Source organism: Myotis lucifugus, unplaced genomic scaffold (genome assembly GCF_000147115.1).
Source record: "Myotis lucifugus unplaced genomic scaffold, Myoluc2.0 scaffold_685, whole genome shotgun sequence".
Classification (NCBI taxonomy): Eukaryota; Metazoa; Chordata; class Mammalia; order Chiroptera; family Vespertilionidae; genus Myotis; species Myotis lucifugus.
Genome location: NW_005871733.1, coordinates 238,121 through 247,037, shown reverse-complemented (window position 1 = coordinate 247,037; position 8,917 = coordinate 238,121).

Sequence of the window (8,917 nt, the reverse complement as noted above, 5' to 3'; positions counted from 1 at the left end):
TGGCTAGCATGTGACTTAAAATGACTAAAGGCAAGAAGTTTATATTCTTTTTCTTCCCAGGACCCTGAAGGACAAGGCTATCTTGCTGAACAGGTGTTCCAAACGACAAGATGCATATTGGGACTCGATTGCTGCTTCTTCTCACCAGGGTACCTGAGAACAGGAGCCTAAACTCGCAGAGCAAACCCAATGGAGGGGCACCCTGGGGAGACTGACTAGAGCTCTTGAGGGAAAAGGCAGCACAGTGTCCTCCCAATAATGACTGGGGTAATTTACCCTCTGCTTTGCTGGTTACCACCTGCAGAATAATACAGACAAAAAAGACAAAAGGGAAGAATCAGGGGAGCATTTTCTTGTTTAGAGAAGGAGACATGGCTTCTCTTTTGCCCTAAGGCTTGGTCTCTCCTTAAAGACCTCATCCAGGAATCAAATGAAAAAGTGCCACCCGGCTGTCTGGAATGTATCTGGTGGGAGCAAGCTTTACCCAATGGGGCTTCCATGATACAGGATGGAAAAAATGCTGTCCCTACGAAAGGATTCCACACAATTAGTGTGGAAAGTGGGAATGACTCCCAAAGGAGGCCTTGGACTCTGGTCTGTATGTATTTTGTGGAGGTGGATTTTTATGGCTTGAGGGGCTACCTGCCCTACTTTAGGGAAATTGTCAATGGAAAACTGTTAGTTATGGCCAACGATCTTTGCCATTTGGGGATTTTGGAGTGGGTTTATCAGGAAGAAGGTGGTGTGCATAATGATGATTTGGCGAGTCGGGGGAGGATAAATTGAGTCCTGAGTCCACCCAGCTGTTTCTCAGGGGGTGTCTCATGAATGTAAGTCCTCTTTACAGACAATGACAGTGAATCCTGAAAAAATTCAAGAGACCATACGTACTCTGGACTTCATAGAAACTCTTGTAAGACAGATTCAGAGTCAATTTGCTGCCTATGAATTCTACAACAATATCCCACCTGGCCTACGAAAATGGCAATGAACAGTGAGGCTGCCCCCTTCCAGACCAAAACAACAACAACAACAACAGCAAAACTACACACAACCATGCCCCTGCTTATATGTGAACTGAAGGATGAATAAGAGAGGTTATAGTGGAACCTAAGGGACGGGTGTCAGGTTGGATGACCAGTGGGAAATTGGTGAAGCATCACAAAACTTACTAGGGTTAGGTTACAGTCCACAGCTGGTCATCTTCACCTTCTGTGTCTCCACCAGTGGCAGGTACCCACCCTACATAGGGGTTTGGCCATCATAGAAGCAGTACCTTCTGGCAAACAGCTACCCTTTTACATTAACTGTGGTTTGGGCTGGCTCTGCTGGGCATGGATGCCCAAATCTCCCTAATCCCAGGAAGCACTCTTGCTTTAAATGGACCCCCTCAAGAAGCTGTCAGGCTTGGGGTGAGAATTGATAATGGTCAATTACCAACTTAACTATTAAAATTGGCCCAGTTTTGCTAAAAGACGCCTCTGTCCTTCTTGTTTCCCTGAGACTTTCCCCATGACTTGAATGCAGGTAACCTCAGGGAATAAGCCTAAGGTGTTTACGCTATTGCTGGGTGCCAACTGGTGGGAACGGTTTAACCTTTTCCTACCAGTATAGGTGGTAAATATGTTACAGGACTGGCTAACGCAAAGCACTGAAGGATTAGGGCCTGTCACAGATGATTTCGGTAAGAAGGCGTATTGATCCCACTATCTCACTTTTTAGTTTCCTGGTGTGGCTTGTGCTTAAAGCCACTACTACGAGGGGAAGCTAGCTACAGACACAGAAAGTTAAATAAGGCTGTTCTCTTCATTAGAGCACCTCTACCAGATTTCATTGCCTTAATGATGACATTCATAACAATATAGGTAAATGGTTTGGAGCTATACACTTGGCTAACAAGATCTAGTCAGTAAAAGTTTTTCAGGAGAGGACACCACGATTTGCCTTCACCTTTGAGGCTCAACAGTACACCTTTACCTGGTCACCCTTTGAGTACTTAAACAGCCTTGCATTTACAGAAAGGATTTTCAGCAGGGACCTGGCTGCCTACTCCAAAATTCCACCAGAAACTCAGCTTTCGTATTAGTCCTCATTGGACTAAGACTCTCACAGGCCATTTACAGCTGACTGAACACCTCACTGAGAGGGAATGGACAATTGCCCCCTATGGTACAAGACCCCTTCCAATCTGTTAAAATGTTGAAGGGTGAATTATTCCTAATCTGGTAAAAGACAAGCTCTTAGCACCCTAACTTCCCACATCAGTAAAGGGATCCAACCAACATTCGGTGGGATGTTTGGATTCTGGCACTAATACTAGTACATTCCTTCCTCTAGTATTTTCTGACTCCTTTCTATCTGTCACTTTTCTTCTTTTCAGTTATCAAAACTGAAACCCTTACTGGCACTGAGCCAGTTACCTTATGGTTCCTACTATGTCCTGAGTAATGGTAAAGCTCCCTATAGAACTGGATCAGCAACAGAGGCCTCCTTGTTAAAATGGAAATGACATCTATGATATTTAGTTAAATTCAGCCCTACTGCAGTGTCACTCCATGAGCAAACAGCCACATACCCTGCCACCCTGTTTAACTTGCTGAGACCTCCACAAATGCCTCTGCCCTTGCCCAGTGGGGGTTGGAAGAAGGATGGCTAGCACTTTCAACATAAGAAAAACCAATGGTCTTTCTTTACCAGTGAAGTGAGCAGGGGATAGAAGGGAGCCAGTCAGCGGAGAATTGCAGCCCATGACCCCTATTCAAATACTCTATTTTCCGTATATGCATTACTCCAAGTAGTCAAGCATGCCCTTAGCAAACATTCTCCTAAGGTTCACATTTTCACAGACATGTTCCTGGTTGGTGGCTAGTGGGCTAACTACTTGATTAGAACTTTGATAAAATCAGGGCTAGAAATTACAAGGCCAAGACCTTTGGAATAAAGAGATATGGGGGAAAACTAACCAGATTGGCTCCCATGTTACCCATCTGGGTGCATCATATATTTCAGCTCCTACAAAGCAAGACATGGAAGAGGCATGATACAACACCAAAGCTGATAAACTAACCAGTCCACCCAAGTAGGTAAGCTTCTGAAGAAGGTAGAGTCCCAGAGCTGTGTGTCACCTTCTACCAAAGGGCACATGGGAAATCTGGGCATCATGGGGTGACAAAAATAGATTGTTAATAGAGGAGCTGACCAAGCAGACAGATATTTAAAGCCATTAGGGACTGTTCCACATTCCAGAAATCTAGATTTTGGGCCTATCACAATGGGAAAAGAAATTTTCAGAGAAGGGTCACATTGGAACCTGCAAATTGACTTCATTGTGTCTCTCTTAGCAGCAGCAGGAACAACTGAATTTTCCTTAACAATGGTAGTTATCTACACAGGCCTTCTACTGACTTACCCATGCAAGGCACCTACCTCTACTGTCATTGAAGGGTGAACAAAACAGCTTTCAAAGCCTTTGAGAGTAAGATCAAGGCTCCCATGTTACCTCAGAGCAAATACAAAAATGGGCACTATAAAATAATATTACAAAATAACATCAGCAGGTATCACAGGACTACATTAATGGGCTTTTAAAACAGGCCCTATTGAAAGCATATTGAGGGCAATGTTCCCCCAAGTGGTCAAAATGCTACCCATTGTCCTGATCATACAGCTCATTAAATCCACACTCCCTGATACAACCTATGGCATAACTACACCATATTTAATTTCACAACAACTGAGAGACTGCCAATAGACATACTGCAACCTCTTCTGCTTGTATACACCCACACCAAACAACAGAATGAGCAGCTTTGTGGACATGGTAGCCCTGACATTGCATCCACTCAGTGCCCTCATCATTTCATTCTCCCTCACAGGAAATCCAGAGCCTGCCACTTCCCCCTCCATCCTGATAAGCACTTGAGGTAGACCACCGGCTTGGGGCCATCCTCAGCCTGAGTCGGCTCATTGTCAGTGGGAGCCAAGCAAACCACCACCACAACTGGGAGAGGCCACCCACATACTTGGTGGGACCAACATGGACTTGCTCCTGACACCCGGGAAGTGGCACTAATCACCATCATACTGGGTAACAGCTTTTGGGTGGCTCTCAGGGAGCAATCAGCTCACCTACCCTGGTTGCAGGTGACTTCTGATCTCTGACTTTAACTCCAACTCTGCTGCTATGCCACTTCCTTACCTGAGAAGTTTCTACTCATACCCATTCCATGTCCACATCACAGAAAGAACATCACAGAGAGATGCACAAGACAGGCCAGACTGGGGACGATGGGGACTACTCCTTTGGCTCTTCGGGTTGGTCAATCAGCACTGAAGTTAACACTCCTCCTCCTATCTCTGCTACTGCTGGCAACACCCTTTCTGACTAAGCCAGACTCTACATACCACTTGTGACTCACAGGCCCCTTCTAAGCCCTTAGGCCAACTTTTACTTCAAATCAGATAATACCCTGACTTGAAGTGCCATTAAACAGAGCAATGGGGCACTACCTATTAAGTCTCATATAAGAAGTATCTAGAGATAGTGTGTACCCAATATCACAACCAGGATGCTCATTATTGGTGCAATCAGATGAAAAACACTAATTCAGAGAGAATGCCAACAACCCTTATGGGAATACAGAAATAACATTATGTTTCCCACTAATCCCTGAGATGATAAATGTAACCCCTGCTAACAATGTATGCTTTTAAAACTCTTGGCCTCTCTATTCATTACAATGATCTCTCTCCCTTGAGTGTGAGCCTCATTTATAGAGGCAGAGATTGTGTTAACAAAGTGGCCAATGGCACATTACCATGGACCACCTCACTGGATGCTAATCAATATGTACAAGGAAGGCAATGTATATAACATACTATTACCTGGACTTAGGCATCTCTAAGAAATTAGAAATTTTAAAAATTCACATATAAGTGCATCCATGTAGTTCAAACTCGTGTTGTTCAAGGGTCAACTGTATATACATATTTCAAATCATTATGTTGTGCACCTAAAACTAATACAATGTTATATGTCAATTATATCTCAACCTGAAAAAATCTACATTTCTCACTTTACAGAAAATAGAAACAATAATGAAAAGACCAGTAGTGAAGTTAACCTGGGAGGAAATTTATTGGTGTAGTCACCACCTCCCAAGGGGCCATTCCTGAGGCTTTGAAAGCTGTATAAATGAGTTCCCTACTAGAAAAGTTTCCCCTAGTATGGAGACAATGGAGCAATGCACAGTGAAACATAGCAACATTGTAATCAACAGGAACAGAAATGGGCCAAATGTAAGTATAATTGATGTCCATTTTTTAAACAACTTGATTACCTTCAAGGATCCCGTGTGTGAGCGTCTTGTAGTTCAGGATCTAATTTGGTGCATGGCTAAATTAACTTATTTTTTTCAAACCACTTAAAGTCCTTGTGAAAACTATCCCATGCCCATGGGAACACATTGATGTTACTTACGCTTGACAATTGGAGGAAAACTCAATCACTAAGACACACCAATCTGAGCAAGAAGGAATCTACAAATGCCTACCAAGCCAAACCTACGCATAGCCTTAGCCACAACAATAATCATCTATCTGCATGCTGGGCTTGATTCCAACAACCCGATTTTAGTACACATAGCATTAAACCTCTCCCCTGGCCAAATTCTCCTGTAAATATCACTCATCAAGACAAACCTATTCCCCTCACCATTGACATCCAACAAGAGCATCGACAATCCAACGAATTTATGTGAGGCTTGTCACACAAATCTACGGACAATAGTGAAGTGAGCACATAACCCATTTAGTTGACCCAGGTACTGAGTGTGAGATGGAGAGCATCCAAGCCTGCCTGACTATAACATTATATACTCCTATTCCTACTTGGAATTGTACTAAAGCCACACAAACTTACTTTTCCTAGGGACAGAGTGTACAGGCAACAGAAGGAGCCTGGTAGCCCTGAAAGAGAATCAAATTGCCTCCACTATCACAAGCTTTCCTCCAATCAACCCTGCAACATATTTCCTGCACCTGAATTTGGCTCAAAATTCCAGTAGACTTTGTCTCAGCAGTGGACAGCCTCTACCCCCTAAACATACTTGTTTCCACACACCATGCTGCCACAGCTCTGCAATGCCACAATGAGCTCTTCCAGTAGTCCTCCTGGTACTAATCCTCCTGGGACCACTTATTCTAGGGACAGTAGGAACAGCCTATGTGCAGGACACCTCACTATAAGCAAAAGAAACACAGATAACTGTATCCAAGGAATTATCCACAGAAATTTAAAAAATGGTCTAGGAACTGGAACTGGGGTGAATCCTAGTGTACTTTAGGGACCATGATGTTACATAACTGTATAGCCATAGGTTACTTATTAGCTGTGAAATGGTGGTGGGGGAGTTATATACACTTACACATATTGTGGCATGTGGCTCAATAACACTCACCAAGTTTTACAGATAGAGACTGTTATGAAAGGGGCCATAATGTCAACGTTTACTGACTAAATAGATTGACTAAGTCAAAATCTTCTCATTTTCTGATCTGTTTTCCTGGCTTTCCTCCTCTAAGTGGGCCAAGTAGCTGCAAATGGGATTTGAAATTCTACTTTGCTCCCTTGTGGAATTTAGGGTCTTTAGAATGCCTTATCACTGGCTCCAAACACAAGCATTACAAAGTAACACACAGATTATAAAACAACATGGAGCTGGGGGAGGGGGAGGGGGAGAGGAGACAGATCTCTGTAGAAACAAGCCAAAGGTGCTCCTCTATGCTGTATGGCCCTGTGTATTGACCGGAATGCTGCTTCCTTCTTCACAATGGTCTGAAACCGCTAGCTCAAAGCCTGTTGGTACCTGTTCGGCACATTCTCTACCTTCCCCCTGTGCTCCATTATGCCCTTCCTGGGGCTCTCCCCTCCCTGCAGTTTTCCTATTATTCTCATTACAGGTTTCACAAGACATGATGAACGGCTCTTAGTTCCCAGTAAACTGCCTCACCCAGTTTTCAGTGGACTGCCTGCACCTGACCTCCCATCTGCACCTGGCCCGACCAGTTACTCTGACCTACACGAGACATAAATATCCCGTTCCCTCTACTCTTGCCCACTGATGCCATTTTGGGGCTCAGCCCATCTGGTTTCCAGATGATCTAATAAATTTATAATTCTTTACCACTTTCAGCCTCCTATGTTCTTCCTTTGGCGACCCCAACATTGGCACATCCCCTCATAAAACCCAGTTGTCCTGAAGCATAGTCACCTACCTCGGTTTTACCCCACAAAGCTAAGCCATTACCTTAGACCAGTGGTTGGCAAACCACGGCTCAGGAGCCACATGTGGCTCTTTGTCCCCTTGAGTGTGGCTCTTCCACAAAATACCATGTGTGGGCGTGCACGTACAGTGCAATGAAACTTTCCTGGCCCATGAGCAGAAGTCGGTTTTCGGCCTGGGCGAGACTATTTTGAAGAAGTGGCGTTAGAAGAAGGGGGGTGTTCGGTTGGGTGTCCGTCAGTAGGTCGGGCGACGGGGAAACCCGGCGCAGGCGGGTCGGGGGATACACAGCGCGGGGGAGGCACGTGCAATTTATGCACAAGTTGAGTGAGCCAGTCAGTCAGCAGTCTCGTGTGCAGTGGTTAGCGTTAGTCGCGTCCGCAAATCGCACGCGGGTGACAAAAGTACCTACTCGAAGCATAAAGTTACCTGTATTTTTCCAACCAGCTGCAAATCCTACAGGTATTTTTGTCATCAATTTAAGAATTGTAATTCTTTTGTGTTGGTGGCTTTATTATTATAAAATGAAACATTTTTTTAGGTGCCCTGTTTGACATGGCTACAAAGAAGAAACAAAGAAAAATGGAAGATGAAAACCATGAATTTAAAGTTGAATTTAAGGTTGAATGTACCTACCTGTATAGTTTAAGTTTAAAAAATTTGGCCCTCAAAAGAAATTTCAATCGCTGTACTGTTGATATTTGGCTCTGTTGACTAATGAGTTTGCCGACCACTGCCTTAGACTGTAAACGTCTTAACTCCTCCATGACTGTCCCCTCCTCTAGACAAGAAATACTCTTTCTTGGACTTGCTGGTACTTTCATCTCTGGGTTCCCAACGTTAGTCGTCTCGTAAAGCCCCTCTCTGACGTGGCGAAGGGACCTCTCGTTGAGCCTTGGGACCCTAAAGCCAGCATTCTCACCCTTTAATGCTCTGAAAACTGCTCTCACCTTGGCGCCCAGCTTAACACTTCTCAGCCACCCAAGCCCTTCATCAGATGAAAGGAAGGGTGTCCCAGTTGGCCTCCTGGACCAGAATTTGGGGCCACACCTTAAGTTTGTTGCCTATTTTTCTGAACAGTCAGACCCCACTCTTAGGGACTGGCCTGCCTGCCTCTGGGCTCTAGGAGCGGTGACCCTTCTGGCCCAGGAAAGAGAAAAACTTACCTTCTCACAGCTAATTATTGTCTACTAGAGGCCCGGTGCACAAAAATTTGTGCACTCGGGGGTGGGGGGGTGGGGAGGGGGGTCCCCCAGCCCGGCCTGTGCCCTCTCGCAGTCTGGGACCCCTCGGGAGATAACGACCTGCTGGCTTAGGCCTGCTCCCGGGTGGCAGAGGGCAGGCCCAATCCCTAGGTGCAGCCCCTGGTCAGGCTCAGAGCAGGGCCGATTGGGGAGTCGGGGCGCCGCCCCGTCATGCACAGAGCAGGGCGGATCGTGAGGTTGCGATGCCACCCTCAGTCACGCTCAGGGTAGGGCCGATTGGGGGGTTGGGGCACCGCCCCCTGTCACACTCAAGGCAGGGTCGATGGGGAGGTTATGGCGCCACCCCCTGTCACGCACAGAGCAGGGCTGATCAGGGGGTTGGGCGCTCTGCCCCCTGTCACTCACAGAGCAGGGCCAATCAGGGGGTTG